The sequence below is a fragment of the Saimiri boliviensis genome, chromosome X (assembly GCF_048565385.1).
Source record: "Saimiri boliviensis isolate mSaiBol1 chromosome X, mSaiBol1.pri, whole genome shotgun sequence".
Classification (NCBI taxonomy): Eukaryota; Metazoa; Chordata; class Mammalia; order Primates; family Cebidae; genus Saimiri; species Saimiri boliviensis.
Genome location: NC_133470.1, coordinates 124,851,399 through 124,871,853, shown reverse-complemented (window position 1 = coordinate 124,871,853; position 20,455 = coordinate 124,851,399). Strand labels below are relative to the sequence as shown.

The 20,455-nt window shown below is 40.2% G+C and overlaps 1 protein-coding gene across 6 annotated transcripts in view; it reads right to left on the bottom strand.

The window, feature by feature from the left end:
* ACSL4 (acyl-CoA synthetase long chain family member 4) overlaps positions 1–14,915 on the bottom strand; it is an 88,815-nt gene extending 73,900 nt beyond the window's left edge. For 4 of the 6 annotated variants that reach the window (XM_003935857.4, XM_074391724.1, XM_010346359.3 and 1 more), the window contains exon 1: positions 14,763–14,914. The gene's annotated coding sequence lies outside the window, so the exon portion shown is untranslated. Of the gene's footprint in view, positions 1–14,762 lie in introns of all 6 variants that reach the window. The other 2 variants (XM_074391723.1, XM_010346358.3) reach the window with 1 other exon arrangement.
* Between the last annotated feature and the right edge of the window lie 5,540 nt (positions 14,916–20,455).

The window sequence follows — 20,455 nt, the reverse complement described above, 5'->3', positions numbered from 1 at the left end:
AAAATGCAAAAGTAACATTTTCCCATGATTTCATGATTTCAGAACAAAACATTACAACATTTATAGACTGGACAAATAATATGACCTTAATGTTATAATTTGCTAGGCATGATGCAAAATTAGAGAAAAATAATTCTTTTAACCAAAGTCAGCTGCTTCAAAATGTGTTGCTTACATCTCAGTGAAGTCATTAAGGAACATGTAAGTGTTGAATAACAATAATCCCAACTTTGAAAGACAAATTCAGTTTTGACTCAATTTTGCAGATTTTCACTGGAGACTGTGACCATCAAATGAAATACTACAGACTTATCAATATACTACTTAGCTTAAGAAATCCCATAGTCAGCCAGGCACAGTGGCTCACTCGTGTAATCCCAACATTTTGGGAGACTAAGGAAGGCAAACTGCTTGAGCTCATGAGTTGGAGACCTGCATGGGCAACATGGCAAAACCCCATCTCTACAAAAAATACAAAAATTAACCAGACATGGTGGCACACACTTGTGGTCCCAGTACTTAGGACACTGATGTGGAAGGATCACTTAAGCCTAGAAGGTGGAGGTTGCAGTGAGCAGAGATCACACCACTGCACTCCACCCTGGGTCATGGAAGTAAAACCCTGTCACAAAAAAGAAAAGAAAAGAAAAGAAAAGAGGAGAGGTGGGAGGGGAGGGGAAGGGAGGGGACGGGAGGGGAGAAAGAAAAGAAAAGAAAGAAAAAAAAAGAAAAAAGAAAGAAAGAAAAATCCCATAGTCTACAATTTTTTATTTAAATATGTCTCTTAAATACAGACTAGATCTCAGATTCTGGGTTTTTTTTTTTGGTTTTTTTTTTTTTTTTTTTTTTTTTTTTTGAGACGGAGTTTCGCTCTTGTTACCCAGGCTGGAGTGCAATGGCGCGATCTCGGCTCACTGCAACCTCCACCTCCTGGGTTCAGGCAATTCTCCTGCCTCAGCCTCCTGAGTAGCTGGGATTACAGGCACACGCCACCATGCCCAGCTAATTTTTTGTATTTTTAGTAGAGACGGGGTTTCACCATGTTGACCAGGATGGTCTCGATCTCTCGACCTCGTAATCCACCCGCCTCGGCCTCCCAAAGTGCTGGGATTACAGGCTTGAGCCACCGCGCCCGGCTGAGATTCTGGGTTTTTAAAACTCAAAGAGGAGGTGGATGCTGTACTACGACATTACCAAAGATGAGGAGGAGTGGCAGTGATCTATAGCCAGAGTATACCTTGAGATTCTGGGTTTTTAAAACTCAAGGTATACTCTGGCTATAGACTGTAAGTTCACTGCCACTCCTCCTTATCTTTGGTAATGTCGTAGTACAGCATCCACCTCCTCTTTTAAGCTGGCAGTGCCCTAAGCAAGGGGATCCTTCAAAGGGAATGTAGGAAGACAGTTAACAGGCTTCCTTGGTGGAAGACAATTGGAAACAAGATTATAAGTAAGTACTTTATCCGTATGAGGCTAACAAACAAAACAAAACAAAGCAAAACAAAACAAAAACTATGGTCTTTAGGGTTACAGGTTTTTTGTTTTTTTGTTTTTTTGTTTTAGGCAAAGTCTCACTCACCCAGGTTGGAGTTAAGTGGCACGATCTCAGCTCACTGCAACCTCCGACCCTACCCCCTCCCCGGTGTCAAGCAATTCTGACTCAGCCACCAGAGTAGTTGGAATTACAGGTGCCTGCCACCGTGCCCAGCTAATTTTTTATTTTTAGTAGAGACAGGGTTGCACCATGTTTGCCCAGCTGGTCTCGAACTCATGACCTCAGGTGATCTGCCAGCCTTGGCCTCCCAAAGTGGTGGGATTATAGACATTTGTCACCACGCCAGGCCACAGGTTTTTCAATAAAGAAGATCAGCTCTCTAAAACGTGTGTTAGGAATAAATCTTCCATTTTACTAAACGCTATCACTGCAATCATAGGCCAATCATTCCCTAGCAACATTTTATGTAACCAAACAACAATGGCATAGATGCAAGGTACCACAGAGATAAGACAGGGGTTGGGGAACTATCCCACCACTAGAATGTTCTCCTAAGTGTCAGAAGCGCCACCTATGTAAAAGCTCTTATGCCTACTGCAGCTTGAGACTGATCCCTACTGAGCTAGGATTCAAGACAGCTGGCAGGGCTGGTGAAAGTGTCAACTCCCCTATTTTGTACTCCTGGGGCTGAAAATCGTCAATCATTCAGTTCTAACCAAGTCCACAAAGAAATGCAAAGGTATGGCTGAGCTGTAACGATGATGTTGGGGAAATCCATTTTAAACAGGAATAAAAAAGAAGGTGGGGGAATCACCAATGAAAGTTTTCATTCTGCTACTGTCTCTTCTAAAACAGACTGTACTTTAAAGGATACCAGCTGTAATGAAGTAAATTCTTTGGGGGAATGGCCTGGTTGCTCAGGCTTGTAATCCCAGCACTTTGGAGGGTCAAGGCAGGTAGATCACTCGAGGCCAGGAGTTTGTGACCAGCCTGGCCAACATGGTGAAATCCCTTTTCTAATAAAAATACAAAAATTAGCCAGGTGTGGTGGAGCAGGCCTGTAATCCCAGCTACTCAGGAGGCTGAGACTGGAGAATCGCTTGAACCCAGGAGACAGAGATTGCAATGAGCCGAGATTGTGCCACTGCATTCCAGCCTGGGCAACAGAACGAGACTCTTATCTCAAAAAAAAAAAAAAAAAAAAAAGCTACTTTCCCACAAACATTTAAATACTTAATCTCTTGGTAATCAAGAGGATGTTAAAATTAAGTCAATGTGTATATAATTTTTTTAAAAACCTGCTTCCACATAAAAATCCTGGCCTTAATACTTGACACTAAAAAACAAAATCTTAGTAAAACAGTCCAAAATTTTCTGGGGGGAAGTTTGAGCTGTAAAACATATTTAAGTCAGTCATTTTGCTTTAAAAATGTAACATGTAACTGTATTGGAATGAATATGCTAACACATTTCTACTTGAAGAAAAAAAAAAAAAAAAAACTACATAGCTTCCCATCTACAGATGGCTAGAATTCACCAAGACTGTGCGCCTGAGCCTTGCCTTTTCTAGTTTCCAGATTATGGAAACATCTTGCTCCACAGAAATTCTAACCCACTCCTATAAAAAATTGTCTGGGTACAGAGGGACTCCAATGCCTTCCAAAACCCTTTGGGTCTTGCCTTGGTTCCTGATACGTTCTGAACCCCAAATACTCCACTGAAGACTTTAAACCATCCCAGACTAACCTTGCAATTGACTGTTGACCAAATTAGGAAAGTTTCCATGGTTCCAGGTGAAGGAATACCATTATCCTAGGCCTGCTCTTCTCTTCTCTGCTAAGTTTGTCTGAAACATTTTCATCTAACAATTGCTACAGCTATTTCTGCCCAGTTCTACTCTTCAATAAAATTGTGATTTTTCAACTATTCTTTGAAGCTGCTTCTCAACTTAGTATCTTCAGTGGTCATGTGGAGTATAGGATCTTTTACTTGGATTCATCCCATGTGGTATTAGTTCTAGTTCTTCTTTTTCTTCTTAAAGCCATGACTGAATTTTATGCTCATTCACCAAGTTCCTGTCTCCTGATTAAGGGAAGTTTTCTGTTTTCAGTTCATTTGAAAAGCAGAAATTACTAACATATTCTGAGTACAGTGAATTTTCACCATCTTAACAGTGGCAGCTCTGCCTATTTCTCCAAGTTTTCTTTGACAAAACATCATTCAGGTATCCCCAGGAGAGTTGGCACTTCAAAACCGTAACTTTATTTATAGTATTAAAATAATTTAGGTCCATATTAAAGGTAATAAAACAGTATACCTAAGAAAAAACAGAGGTCAGGCATGGTGGCTCACGCCTATAATCCCAGCACTTTGGGAGGCCAAGATGGGCGGATCACCTGAGATCAGGTGTTTGAGATTAGCTGGGCCAACATGGTGAAACCCATCTCTACTAAAAATATAAGAAGTAGCCAGGCCTGGTGGTGTGCACCTGTAGTCCCAGCTACTTGGGAGGCTGAGGCAGGAGAATCTCTTGAACCCAGGAGGTAGAGGTTGCAGTGAGCTGAGATCGTGCCACTGCACTCCAGCCTAGGCAACAGAGCGAGACTCCAAAAAAAAAAAGAAAAGAAAAAAGAAAAAGAAAAACGAAAGGAAAGCAAGAGAGAGAGAAAGAAAGAGAAAAAACACGTATTTCACCATACCTCCCCACTGCATTAACCTCATAACCACCACTAGAATCCACCATTAACATTTTCAATACCTCTCTAAAAGTTTAATCTCACATGCCCTCTCATTAAGCTGTATCCTGATTCCCTTTAAAATCTGCTAACTTGATAGCACCTAAAATCCTGTGTACTGTGAAATCAATTCCAAAAAGGCCTAAATGGCTTTGGAGAATAGGGACACTGTTTCAATCACCATAACAAAAACTTGATTAGCCATATATGTTGGGCCTTCACATTAACACCATTATCTACCAGGTAGAATCCTCTTTTGTAAAATGTACTGTTGAATTCATGGAAAATAGTAAGTAACAAAAAGCCTTCAACAAAAGTAAGGTATTTTCACCTCTAAGTCCTACAGCATAAACTCAAAGGAAGTTATAATGGGTCTTCAGCAAATTTAACAAATACTTGTAGATGACAAGAAAAAGTAGCATACGTACATACATGCCCAAATCGAACTTGATTCTTTGACACAGTTCTAATAATCAATTTGATAAACTACAAAGTGAGATACTGTAGAAAAAGGTTAATGTTGCTACAGATACCTAGACATTCTTTACTTTTATAAGTTATAAAAGAATACAACTACACACACCTTTACCAAAAACTAGTCACAGCAGTTGGTTTTTCTTTGAACAAAAATAACCATTCAGGTTCAGTTTTTAATTCTTCATTAAAATCAAACTCCACCCAAAAAAGTGTCCTAATGACATTTTAATATATTGCACACTTTTACATCGTCACTGGTAACTACAATGTAAATAACATGTTCATAGTTCAAAACAGAACTGAACTGATAACATTAAAGACTTTAAAATTCCTTCGTTACTTACTTTGGTGACCATGACTCTTTTTAAAATTATAGTTTGTCCTAGAAACCAGTGATTTTAACTAAAACATTATATTTACATGGCACAACATTAGTCTTTTCCCACCAGATGTCTTTTTCACTTACTTAGAGTTATTGATCCTGCAAGATGCTCACAATATAATGGTGAGTTAAAGAAGCAAGTTACAAATCAGTATATACAGTAAAAACCCATTTTTGTAGAAAGGTGATTTATATGTATGTGCACATGTGCATGCAAGTGTCCATACAGGTAAGCACAAGCATATACACCAAAAAGTTAACAATGAATGTCTCTGGATATGAAATTACTGCTTTTATTCTTTTTGATACTTACATTTTTGGTGTCAAAAATTTAGAAAATACAAATACTACTTCATCAATGGGACAAAACATCATTTTTTAATAACCAGAGTGTTCCCTCAGTACAAGGCATTAATTACATTTCTAGGAGAGTGTTGTTGAATGAAGAAATCATATTATAAGCATCCTCCAGTATGCAAATGTTCCATATCAGTAATATGTATACCTATCAAATAGTAATTATAAATTGTAACATATAGAATTGTGTAGGGAAAAAGTAAAACTAGACTGCCTTCCTTTAATGCCACTCCCTTCTCCTCCAGGAATAATTACTCTTGATGTGTACCAATCAGATTGTTTTGAATTACCCATACATATGATGAGTTTGTTTATTTTTAGGTAAGTGGAATCATGGTATACAACTATTCTTTGACTCCCTCTGCCTCTCTTCCCTTGCTTAACAGCATGCTTTGAAACTTCTATGTCAGTGTATACAGTTGTAGGTCTATCCAAGAAGCTTTTCTTTTTTTCTTTAATAGCTTAATGGTATTCCACAGTATAAACTTTCATTCTTTAAATCATTCCCCTACTGATGGATATTTAGCATACTGCCAAATTTTCACAGTTATAAACAGTTTCACTGCAGTGAAACCTTATACATAGTTTTATACACAGGTGATATTCCCCAAGAATTGTTTTCTAATAAAATTTTTGGGTCAAAATATATGCACATTTAAAAGTGAGATAATTGTGGTATTCTTTAGCAAAGAGTTATACGTGTGCGCTCTCATTAACAGTGTATGAGAGTGCCTATTTGATAAAAGTGGATATTAAGTTCCTGCCAATCTGTCTGGTGAAAAATGGTTTGCATTTCCGTAACAAGAGTGAATTTGAACATCTTTTCTTTTTTATTCACCATTACTTCTTTTCCTGGGAAATGCCCATGTATAATCTTCTGCCACTTTTTGCTTTTTGTAGTGGGTATCTTTCTCTTATTGATCTGTAGCAGCTCTTAATATATTATGGATATTATGCAGCAGAAACCCTTTTATCTAATGTGATTTGGAACAACTGGTTACATAATTTAAAAGGTGAATTTCAGGTAAATGATAATAAAAATAAGCATGGCAAACACTGCATCTTCATTGCATCAGTGGTATATATATACTCATTCACCAAACTTTTTGTGTATATGGTTTCAGTTTATTTATTTTGGGAGGGCTTTTTTGTTTGTTCTTTGTTTTTGAGACAGGGTTTTGCTCTGTTGCCCAGGCTGGAATGCAGTGGTATAATCTTATCTCGCTGCAACCTCTGCCTCCCAGGTGTGAGCTGTTCTCCCACCTCAGCCTCCCAAGTAGCTGGGACTACAGGTGTGCATTACTATGCCTGGCTTTGTTTTTTGGAGATAGAGTCTCACTCTGTCACCCAGGGTAGAATGCAATAACGCTGAGTCATCATGGTTCACTGCAACCTCCATCTACTGAGCTCAATCCTCCCTCCTAAGCCTCCCCAGTAGCTGGAACGACAGGCACATGCCACCATGCGCAATTAATTTTTTGTATTTTTTGGGCTGGGTGCAGTGGCTCATGCCTGTAATCCCAGCACTTTGGGAGGCCAAGGTAGGCAGATCACTTGAGGTCAGGCATTCAAGACCAGCCTGGCCAACATGGTGAAACCTCATCTCTATTAAAAATACAAAAATTAGCCAGGCATGGTGGTGGGTGCCTGTAATGCCAGCTACTCGGGCGGCTGAGACAGAAGATTCACTCAAATCCATGAGGCAGAGGTTGTAGGTGAGCTGAGATCATCCCACTGCACTCCAACCTGGGCAAGAGCGTGAGACTCCAACTCAAAAATAATAATTTTTTGTATTTTTTGTAGAGATGGAGTTTCACCATGTTGCCCAGGCTGGTCTCAAACTCCTGGCCTCAAGAGATCTGCCTGCCTTGGCCTTCCAAAGTGCTGGGATTATAGGCGTGAGCCACTGTACCTGACCTGGGTTTGTTGTTTTGTTTTGGTTTGGTTTTAATCTAAAGGCAAGATCTCACTCTGTCTCCCAGCATGGAGTGCAGTGATGTGATCATGACTCACTGCGACCTTGAAGTCCTGGCCTCAACTCATCCTCCTCAGTAACTGGGACTATAGGTGTGTGCTACCATGCACAACTGTTTTGTTTGTTTGTTTTGTTTTGTTTTGAGACAGGATCTTGCTACATTGCTCAGGCTGGTCTTGAACTGGCTTTGTTTTTTGGAGATAGAGTCTCCATATGTGCTGAATATGGATAGATATCCATATGTGCTGAATTGTGTTTCTTCCATGCTTCCCACAACCCACCTCCATCCCTCACCCTTTGTATAATACGAAGCAAAATCCAGACATCATATTATTTCATTTGTAAATGTTCAGGAAAAAGAACTCCAATTTCCCCCATTCATACTACGTTGGGTTACAAAATATTAAACAAATTACATTTTAAAAGCAAATACAACCAGGCCGGGCACAGTGACTCATGCCTGTAATCCCAGCACTTTAGGAGGCTGAAGTGGGTGGATCACTTGAAGTCAGGAGTTCAAGACCAGCCTGGCCAACATAGCGAAACCCCATCTCTACTAAAAATACAAAAAAAATAGCTGGGCATGGTGGCAGGCTCCTGTAATCCCAGCTATCTTGGAGACCGAGGCAGGAGAATGACTTGAACCCAGGAGGTGGAGGATGCAATGAGCCAAGATCGCGCCACTGCACTACAGCCTGGGTGATGAGAATGAAATTCCATCTCAAAAAAAAAAAAAAAAAAAAAAAGATACAACCAACATATACAGGTTTAGTAATTTAAAAAAAAAACATCTACTGTGGTAGGTACACAAGCACACTAGAGTACTGGAGATCAACCAAGTAATAGCAAGTATCCAGGGTACACTGTATTTTACAATGGAAATAAAAATTATTCAAGGTGGTGAGTCAATTAAGTAGAGGTCAATTAAAGCTTCTACTGTATATGTAAAAGCTTTTTTTTTTTTTTGAGACAGGCTCTATCACCCAGGCCAGAGTACAGTGGTGCAATCATAGCTCACTGCAGCCTTGACCTCCCACGCTCAAGGGATCTTCCCACTTCAGCCTTTGGAGTAGCAAGGACTACAGGCACATGCCACCATCCCTGGCTTTTTTTTTTTTTTTTTTTTTTGTTATAAACAGGGTCTCACTATGTTGCCCAGGCTGGTCCCAAACTCCTGGGCTCAAGCAATCTTCCCACCTTGGCCTCCCAAAGTGCTGGAATTATAGGGGTGAGCCACAACACCCGGCCATCACTTGTCTTTTTAACTGGGTTATGATGTATTATGCTTTCCAGAAGTTTTTATTTTAATATATACTTAGATTTTTTTAAATATTCTTAAATTATTTTGTGTATGATGAGAGACAGAGATTTATTACTTTCTAAAAACATAGCCACCTGTCTTTACTCAATTTTCATTTTCAACATCACACTTAGAGCATTTAAAAGAACTGAAGTGTCAACTTCTTAGTTATAAAAAAGGAAGTTGTATAAACAAAATAATAAACCAACAGTCTAAGTCCAGTTTGATGGGCTCTTACTACTACGTACTTAAAGATCACATGGCAGTTTCAGGAGCAAACACTTACCATGCCTGGCTCTCTCATTACCACTATGGCTCACAACAGGATCTCCAAAAGACAACACAGACTGCATAGTCTATCCGCAGCTTACTGTTCGCCACACTTGCAAATTTACATTTACATTTAAATAACCCACACTTAACAACAAAATCAACCATCTCCAACTCTCTATGCATTCCTTATTGCTACTCCTAGACCACAGTGCTTTGGAGACTTAGTAAAGAAAATGAATGCACTCTCCTGAATCATAATATGGCCTGAAAATGTAACCAGAAAGTATAAAAAGTCAGGATAGTTTGTTAAATTTTGTTTGTGCGCGTGCGTGTGAGAGCACATGCATACATGGAATCAACAAGTTACAAGGTTACCTTATCTTTGGAGTCAGCAAACTTTTTCTGTAAAGGTCCAGAGAGTAAATTGGCCTCACAGGCCATAAGGTCTCTGTTTCAGCTCTGATGTTGTATTGTGAATGCAGCCAGAAAATACATAAATGAATGAATGTGGCTATATTCCAAGAGAAGTTTATTTATAAAAACAGGTGGTGGGCAGGATTTGGCCACAGGCAGTATTTTGCGAGCCCCTGCCTTATACCAATGTTTTCTCTTTTTCGAGTAAGAATCTACTTCCCTCATTGCACACATATTTGAGTAAATATAGTAACACTGAAGGGAGAAATAATTTCGGTACTGCTTTACAGAAATGAATATTCTCAAAACTAATCACTAACCTTTTCCTATAAGTCCTTCTCATATGAGCACATACCTTTTTGAAAATATAAACTGTAAGCATAACCTTGAACCTAATATTTATTTCAAAAGACAGTTTTGAATGTTATGTAGCTGCTATAAAAGGAATAATGCAGTCTAGACAGTCAAACACAATGATCTTTTATTCATTATTCTCATAATCAACAGTGAGTAGAAAAGTCTGCTCAATACATGGTCATGAATCATAACTTCACTACTCAAAATGTAGAAGTAGACTTTCAAAGTACATTTAAATGAGAATACAAATTTGTTCTTTGGATTACTTACCAAAATCCTTGATGAAAAATGATACGGTTTTGCCAAAATATTTTTAATTTAGAAAGTGAAACCAAGAACCTCTTTTGCATATGCGTCTATTTAATTTTAAATACAAATTTTAATGTTGCATTTGACAGCCTGGTGAGATAGACATTATATTTTTAAGGCAGCCATTTTAATATAGGGAGACCATGTGTGAATATGTATTAACACTCTAATCCATCAAGGCCACTTGTTCACAGAATATATTTGAGCTCTAAAACTGTTGAAAGAAAATGCTCAAATAGCTTACAGAAATAATGGATGTTATTCAGAACAGAAAGGAATAAAATTAAGTCACAAAAGTTCCTAAGATTTCTTGACACCAAAAGCACAGCCCATAGAGAAAAAATAATAAACTGGACCTCATCGAAATTAAAGCCTTTTTCCTCTGAAATTCCCTGTGAAGAGGTTGGAAAGAAGCTACAGACTGGGAGAACATATTTTCAAACCACTGCCTGACAAATGATTAGTGTAGAAAACAAAGAACTCTTAAAACTTACCAGGTTAAAAAAAATCCAAATAGAAAATGGACAAAAGATATGAACCAACATTTCACTGAAGAAGATAGAGACAGCAAATAAACACATGGAAAGAGGATCAACATCATCAGCCATTGGAAAAATACAAATTAAAACTAGGAGGAAATATCACTATACCTCTATCAAAATAGCTAAACTAAAAAATAGTAACACCACCAAATGTTGACAAGGATGAGAAACATTCACACATTGCTGGTGGGAATGTAAAATGGTCCGGCCATTCTGGAAAACAGATTGGCAGTTCCTTAGAAAACTAAACATGCAAGTGCTATACCAACCAAGAGGTACACTCTTGGGCATTTATCCAAGAGAAACAGAAATGTATGTTCACACAAAATCCTGTAAACAATTGTTCATATGAGTTTTATTCATAATAGGAAATAAATAAATAAATAAGTAAAACAAATAACAAAAACCCTGGAAACATCAGATGCCCTTCAACAGGTGCCTGGTTAAAGAAATGCAGGACATCCGTATCATGGAATACTACTCAGCAATGGAAAGGAACAAGCTATTGATAACGGGTACATTCCCTGCACTAATCTCCAGGGAATTATGCTGAGTGAAATAAAGCCAGTCTCAAAAGGTTATATGCTGTGTGATCCCATTTATATAAGCATTTTTGAAATGACAAAATTATAGACATGAAAAACAGATCAGCGGTTGCCTGGAGTCAGGGAGGAAGGGAGATGACTACATCCATAAAAAGACAACAAAAAGGATCCTTGTGGTGATGCAATTGTTCTGTATCTTGACTGTGGTGGTGCATATATGAAACTACACGTGATAACATTATATAGAACTAAATACACACATGCAAATGACTGCATTAAAACTGACGAAATCTGAATATCTGAGTAAGGCTGATGGATTATATTCATTTCAATTTTGTAGTTATGATGTTACACTATACTTATGCATGAGGTTACTATTGGGGAAAATTAGATAAAGCGTATTATTTCTTACAACTGTATGTGAATCTACAACTACCTCAAAATAAATAGTTAAAAGGGAAAGAAAGGGTACATAAGACCAGCCAGTTGTAGAAGTGGAAAAACAAAGCTTTTATTTTTGCTAAAGGCTCAGCAATTGAAAGTAAAACGATGAAGAAAAAAGTAATGTCAAAGAATCCAGCGGCTACAATTAATAAAATCATCTCTTCCTTCCCGATGGATTCTTAATTTCCCCAGAATTTTGTTTCTCTTTCATTTGACTGTTGTTTTTAATAAAAGTAAACTGCATGTACATCTGTCTCTCCACATGCCCCACAACCATCCCCATCAGCCCGAAGTATAAACTCATAGGGAAAGGTTTGTCTTCTTAAACATCATGTCCTGAGGGTGTGGCATAAAAGAAGTGACAGATGATGGAACAAGATTGTTGAATGATTAATAAATGAATTCGCTGCCCTCATATTCTTTTAAAGTCCCTAGCCAATTACAGTTGTAAGGCAGTATATACACATTCCCTTATAAATTTCTAAAGGCCATGGATTTTTTTTTTTTTTTTTTTTTTTTTTTGAGACGGAGTTTCACTCTTGTTACCCAGGCTGGAGTGCAATGGCGCGATCTCGGCTGACCGCAACCTCCACCTCCTGGGTTCAGGCAATTCTCCTGCTTCAGCCTCCTGAGTAGCTGGGATTACTGGCATGCGCCACCATGTCCAGCTAATTTTTTGTATTTTTAGTAGAGATGGGGTTTCACTATATTGACCAGGATGGTCTCGATCTCTTGACCTCATGATCCACCCGCCTCAGCCTCCCAAAGTGCTGGGATTACAGGCGTGAGCCACCACGCCCAGCCAGGCCATGGATGTTTAAAAAATAGTGTGATATAACACACATTTCACTTGCAAGCAGAAATTAACATAATACCCGACAGACATTTGTAAAATGCTTCTGAGTTTGCCCGGCGCAGTGGCTCACGCCTGTAATCGTAGCACTTTGGGAGGCTGAGGTGGGTGGATCACCTGAGGTCAGGAGTTCAAGACCAGCCTGGCCAACATGGTGAAACTTCATCTTAAAAAAAAAAAAAAAGGAAAATGCTTCTGAGTTTATAGACTTTCACATATAGTAATTTATTTAACCAGGATAAATTAAGAACTAAGTATACTTAAATTGAAACGACTATACACAAACCTTTGAGAAAAACATTCTAATCAACTGGTATAACAGGATATATGACAGCCTTAATGCAAATTGCACTGTGTGTGTGTGTACACATACACACACATATAGGTGTGTATATATCTGTCATATATATAAGAATATAGCAATCAAATTGGGGAACTTGTGGATCATTTCAACAACCATAAAGATGCTTATTTTACACAGGCAAAAATTAAGAGAGGTGAAGTGACTTGTTCAAAGTTACATATCTAGCTAGAGCTGGGTCTAGAACCTGAGGCTCTCCAGAGTTCCAATTCATTTCTCTTGTCATTGAATTGGACAGGACTCTTCTTTCTTCACCCATCTCACCCCTACCAAAAATGCTGAAAGAAATATCTTAATCTAAATCACGTGTGTGTGTGTGTGTGTGTTTAACTAGGGGATTTTCAAAAACACACACACACACACACACACACACACACAAAACGGAATTTACTCGAGCTTTCAATTGCTGTATTACATCTTCCATGGATTTTTAGTTACCAAATTACTTCTTATAACAGGACAATAAGGTACTTTATTGTAAGGTACAAGTATACTGACAGTTTAATATTTCATCCCCCACCTAAATGGGAGAGAGTGTTAATTCTAACAGGAGTCTTACGTGTCTTATACTTTAGCAGTTTCGATCAAAAGATGAGTTATTTTACAATTTAAGGCAGAGGCCTTACACTATTAAAATCTTGATTGATATGTTCAATGGCAGGCAGTACCACCATTGAATATAATGGCAGGCTGCATTATATATCAAGAACATTTAAAAGTCTTTCTTCTTAGAGGCAATATAAAAGAAAAACGAAAGTGACAAGCAACTGCGAGAAATAGGCTTTAATCAGGTTAAATATGCATTATGCAGCCTGCATGAATTTAGAGGTCCTAGAATCAGAACACTAGAAGGAACCCTAGTTATGCTCTAGTTCAACAGAGTGATTTTTGCAGAAGAGAAAACTGAAGCGCTGAGACCATTAACTAATAAGCAGAGGAAACTGAAGCGATGAGACCATTAACTAATAAAGCAACCCGCTTACTTTTCCAAAGGGATTCATTTCAGTGCCATTTTACTCTTATTTTGCATCTCACTGTTGTTTCTCAGGGCGATGACTGACCTTTTTTAGGTGAAAAGAGCGAATAGAGCAAGTGAATTTCAAGAGGGTGAAAAAATGCCTTTGAAGGAGGAGATGTTGAAGAGGAGAAATGACGTCTTATTTAAAATATGTAACCCCTTGATGGGGTTAAACAATGAATCATATTCCCCTAGATTTTTCTGTGTCGTTAGACATCAGCCACAGTTCTTTTGGGCACTCAAACGAGAGGAAGAGGAAGTGAATAAGGCTCATGCTAAATATATAGCACCCACTGAAGGCAGGGATGTAGACAGAGAGAACGGGGAAAGGAAGGAAAGCATGCTTCACCAGGATCCAGATGTGTGCTAACATACCTAAACCTACGGAAGCAAGGAAGATATCCGAAGCAAAGAAGACATCGCAAGCAAGGGCATTCCTCAAATTCGAGAGGGCGGATGCTTCTAGGGCCCGAAAGACTCCCTGGCCCTCAGTTACAGAGCGACTGGGAGGGTACAAAATGGAGTTGAGGTTTAGGGGCACCCTAAAGGTCGTTTGGAGGTCTAGCATGCACTTGGTGGTCTCTTCCGGAAAGGGCCGTGGCAAAGCCTAATACCCCGATCAGGAAGATGACTTCTGGCCGTCAGGGTACGGTGAGCGGCAGTAAGGCAGGCTGGCGTCCCGCGGACCCCAGACTGCATCACAGGAGCAGATACAGTGACCTCGGGAATCTTCCCGGTCCCCGGGAGGCGAGCGGATAGACCGCCGTGGCTCAAGAAAAAAACCGAGCCGATTCCGGGAACTGGAATGCCCACCCAACCTACTCCCAGCTCAGGTGAGGTACGCCAGCCGCACCCGGAGATGGGGCCCTGGTACCGACAGGACAGGGGTTCCGGGGCCGCAGCCTCCCCAGCCAGGAATACTCACCGGAGGGGCTGCCCACCGCGTCTTCGCAGCCGGTACTCGGGAAGCTAGCAAAAAGGAGCCGCGTGCCCGCTAGCGCTGGGACGAGGAGGAGCCCGCCGCGGAGGCCGGAGAAAAAGCCGCAGCGCCGCGCGCGCACCCAGACAACCAACGGAGGCGGGGCGCGGCGCGAGCCCGGAAAAGACGCGCCCGGAGGGGCGGGCGGAGCGGGGGCGCGCGGTGGTGTGGCAGAGCCAGCCGAATCGCGGGCGGTTGACGGCTCGGCCCACCCACGCGCCCGCCCCCGCTCGCCCGGGACGTCAGCCGAAAAGGCGGAGCCGAGCGGGCTTCCTGAGGTGCGGGAGGGGGTCTGCGGGGAACGCGAGGCGGCTAACGGCTCGCCGCAAGTTGTTGCTTCGGCTGGCGAGCCGCTTCTGTCAGGCTCGCTGCTGGTGTGGTTGTTTCGGAAGGTCCTTGCGCCTAATTGCAGTGAGGAGCAGGACTGGCCCACGCCCTTACCTGCGGCTTGCTTCGCAGAACTCCACCCCTCGAGTGGATAAAAGTTCCCCTCGAGTCATCTTCCAGCTGCCCTCAAAAGATACTCATGTTTGGATTTCACTGCTCCTCGTTTAGACAGCTATCTTAACGCTGACTAAAAGCATCTTGCTCCTGTAAGCCTGAGCTAATGCCTCACATCCATTTATCTCGCCTCTCACTGTGTTAAGATCCCCACTCTCTCCCACTAATGAAATATCACAGGGACGCAGGATTTTCACCTTTTCTTCCGTTTCCACGATGGTTTCACGGCAAAAGAGCCCCCAACTGATAAGGAAAAGTCACCGCAGCTTTGTGACATCTTACTGGCCCTGATCATTGCTTATAAGCCATTCATACGAATGTTGTTACGACAGATGTAAGAAATTGACATTAAACATAAAATTCCAGCGAACTATCTGAGGACTTTAAAAGGGACAGACCATAATTGCAAATGAGCCCTGATAAACTGCCAAGAATATATCACCCAAAAAAATAAATCTCAAAAATTCTTCCACTTCCCTGATGCGTAATGGCGAGCTATCTTCCTGTTCCTGATGGTAATTGACATTTCACTTCACTTGCTGATTTCCATTTTCCCATAGAATGACCAGTTATGCGTGTATATGCGTATACACGTGTGTGTATACACACACATATAATGCCTTACCGCCTGAGATCACAGGATAGAGTAGTTCTTAAACTTCAATGGGCATCACAGTTTTCTGGAGTGCTTGTTAAAATGTGGGTTCCTGGAACTACAACCCCCCCCCCCCGATATTTTGATTCTGATCTGGGTAGGGATAAGAAATTTGAATTTTTAATAAGCAGCCCAGGTGACACTACAAGTGGTTAGCTGAGACCACAGAGCTACAGTTTTTGTGTGTTACTACTCTAAAGCCCTATTACCAATTCAATTCCCAACAGACCCACCCACTTGCATTATAATATACCTATAAATATTGCTAAGACAGTCATGTAGCTTCCTTTTTCAGGATTGACCTAGAAAGTTCAGTACTTCAAACAACGAGTTTGTCATGTTTATTTTATGAAATCTTGTTTTATACCAGCAATAAGGAATCATTTGTCAGGTATATAATTCACTTGGTAACTATGATGTGTAGAGCACTGTTACCTACAGTTGGGTTGACACAAATGAAATCGAAGAAATGACTGTCCCTGCGCTCAACAAAGTTAGTGTCTAGTTGTGGAATTAAAATATACACATAGCCGGGCGCGGTGGCTCAAGCCTGTAATCCCAGCACTTTGGGAGGCCGAGGCGGGTGGATCACAAGGTCGAGAGATTGAGACCAACCTGGTCAACATGGTGAAACCCCGTCTCTACTAAAAATACAAAAGATTAGCTGGGCATGGTGGCGCGTGCCTATAATCCCAGCTACTCAGGAGGCTGAGGCAGGAGAATTGCCTGAACCCAGGAGGCGGAGGTTGCGGTGAGCCGAGATCGCGCCATTGCACTCCAGCCTGGGTAACAAGAGTGAAACTCCGTCTCAAAAAAAAAAAAAAAAAAAAAAAAAAAAAAAAAAAAAAAAAAATATATATATATATATATATATATATATATATATATATATATACACACATAATACAAACCCAGTGTAGCACATAAATCGATGTGTTGGATGAAGATGAAAAAGAACTTGTAATTAAAGAGTACTTTTGCCAGTTTCCTTTATTATCAGTTTCTTAGTCCAGACATTTTCAATTAGGCAATTTCCTCTGAACAGAGTCTTCAGCTTACTAAAATTTCTCCACTTCTACAAGATATAAAGGAAAGAAATCACTATGGCCTGAAACTATCTGTTTTTTGGTATAAGAATGTGTGTATGGCCGGGCGTGGTGGCTCAAGCCTGTAATCCCAGCACTTTGGGAGGCCGAGGCGGGTGGATCACAAGGTCGAGAGATCGAGACCATCCTGGTCAACATGGTGAAACCCCGTCTCTACTAAAAATACAAAAAAAATTAGCTGGGCATGTTGGCGCGTGCCTGTAATCCCAGCAACTCAGGAGGCTGAGGCAGGAGAATTGCTTGAACCCAGGAGGCGGAGGTTGCGGTGAGCCGAGATCGCGCCATTGCACTCCAGCCTGGGTAACAAGAGCGAAACTCCGTCTCAAAAAAAAAAAAAAAAGAATGTGTGTATGATATGCATATAGATATATTTATCAGACCAAGAAACCACTTGGATTTTCAAGATCTCTTATTACTTCAACTATTCATTAGTGTGTACAGTTCTGGCTGTCTTCATCACCTACCACATCTCACCTTCTTCCACATTTAACAGCACCCAAATTGAAGAGGAAAGAAGAACTGTATGTCCAAAAAGGAAACCAAGTATAACCACGCTATTTCCAGCTTTTCCTTTTTCAGAGACAAAACAAACCTTGCTTAATTTCTTGTCATCAGAAACCTTCCAGAAATTACTACCCAGGAGCAAAATATTTCCCAAGCAGCTGTCTGGCATTTTAAAGAGAACATTTGGAACTTTGTTTATTAGTTAGGAAGATATGGTATTATTATCCCTATTTCACAGATGAAGAAATAGATGGAGATTATGTGACTCGTCCAGTCACACAACTAACTAGTAACAGAGCCTGAATTTCCTACTACGCTGCTTATGACTCCTAGACCAGGGTGCTTGCTGCTGCATGAAGCTGCCTCTGTAATGAGTCTTATCCAGAACTATCAACCCAATTAGAAATAAAGTAGATAAACATATGGAAATGGAAGAGTTACGGAAATGTACAATGCAATTGACAGATTCAAAATACAATGTAATAAGTACTAAAAGCAGGAGAATTAGTCTATTAGAAGCTAAATAGAATTTAAAGGACAGCTCTGTTAACAGGCACTGATATTTAGGCCTTGACTGTTTTATTATTCTGTAACAAGAAGCTGAAACAGATACCCAGGCTGCTCTTGACATTAGTTATTTATGGAAGGGCAGAAAACAACTGTTCTTCATTGACTGTGTAACAAGCTTTTGCATGTTAAACTTCACAGCTTTGTAGAATAATAATAATTTCTCTTCTGGTCCAACTACAAGCAGCAGGATTTCATAATAATATTTGCATTGACAAGTTGTGTTAGATTTTGTCGGTAACAAACCTTATTTTTTGCAGACCCAACAACCAGGCCAAATATTGTCTTTAGTGGCTTGTGTGAAACAACCAGTGAAATCAGAAACCTAGGCAGATGATCTCACTGTGAACATAAATAATAACCTAAGCCACTCCTTTCAAAAATGATCAAAGGCATAATAGTTACATCTAAATGTTATTTTTAAGAAATGATTCGTTTTGTCAAAATAACCACTTCTTTTTTTTCTGGCATATTTTGCAGGTTTTTAAATTAATGGAAACACCAAAACAAATAGACATTTAAAAAACCCGAATAGGGGCCGGGCGCGGTGGCTCAAGCCTGTAATCCCAGCACTTTGGGAGGCCGAGGCAGGTGGATCACAAGGTCGAGAGATCGAGACCATCCTGGTCAACATGGTGAAACCCCGTCTCTACTAAAAATACAAAAAATAAGCTGAGCATGGTGGCGCGTGCCTGTAATCCCAGCTACTCAGGAGGCTGAGGCAGGAAAATTGCCTGAACCCAGGAGGCGGAGGTTGCGGTGAGCCGAGATTGTGCCATTGCACTCCAGCCTGGGTAACAAGAGCGAAACTCCGTCTCAAAAAAAAAAAAAAAAAAAAAAAAAAAACCCGAATAGGAAGACACAGTATTGTATGGAGTCAGGCCTTTCCAAATTAATCCGTCAAGACAGTGTGGTTCACATTAAAATCCCAGGAGTGTTTTAATGAAAGTTAACTTCAGTTTCTCTCATGAAACTCCTTATTTGTCCATTTTAAAGGTAACTCCAACCCCCTCTAAATAAAATCCTCCACAGTTGTGCTTGAAAATTGTTTTTCTAACCTTCCCATAAGGGATCAAAAATAACAAAATATTTTTATTATCCATAAGGCCATGAGCAAGTGAAAAATCTGCTGTGGTTGTCATCAAATCTATAAGAAATTTGCCTTTGGTGTATTTTTGCCCACTCTCTGTAGTGATTCTAGTCCAGTAATATTATGAAAAAGGATAGGTCATCAATATCATCACTTGGCTTAAATCTCTCTTTATTATCTTTTCCCTTTAACATACAAAGAGCTTCCAATACGTCCTATTCTTAAAAGACCAGTAAAATAACAAAATCTTAAGGTGTCCCTTACTCAAAATCTTCGACTATTAGTGCTGGGAGGCCACTTAGAAGCAGAGTAGCAGGATGAAAACCATATGGGCTTTGGACTTAAGCCAAACACCCTAGACCAAGTTATATAATATTTTCCAGAGCCTCAGCCTCTTCTGTAAATTGTGGATAATAATAGTACCTCATTCATAAGGCTCTTCTGAGGGAGGTTAAATGAAATCATGCTTGTAAAATTCCTGATTTATGGCAAGTGTGTATAAAATGATGGCTATTAATTACCAAATTCAACCTCTTCATTTCACAGATGAGAAAAATGAAGCTAAACCGGAACAGTTGTCTCTAGATTCTGCTAATTATTGCGTGACTTTCTTTTTTTTTTTTTCTTTTTTCTTTTTTGAGACGGAGTCTTGCTCTGTCTCCCATGCTGGAGTGCAGTGGCATGATCTCAGCTCACTGCAACCTCCACCTCCCGAGTTCAAGCGATTCTCCTGCTTTACCCTCCCAAGTCGTTGGGATCACATGCACATGCCACCACACCTGGGTAATTTTTTTTGTATTTTCAGTAGAGACAGGGTTTCAACCTGTTAGCCAGGATGGTCTCGACCTCCTGACTTCATGATCCAACCGGCTTGGCCTCCCAAAGTGCTGGGATTACAGGCGTGAGCCACCGAGCCCAGCCTTGAGTGACTTTCTTTATAGCTATGGACTAAATTCCTTGAGAAGTGGTCTACAGCCACTTCATTCACTAAATCACTATGTGACCTCCAAGTTAATCTCCATTCCCATCAATCCTACAATTGTTCCTATTGCTAATGCGTTTTATGAAATAGACAAACCCCATAATTATATTTAAATAATTATGGGACTATGGGACTGCACAAACCTTTGGACATTTATTTTATTTTATTTTATTTATTTTTTTTGAGACAGAGTTTCGCTCTTGTTACCCAGGCTGGAGTGCAATGGCGCGATCT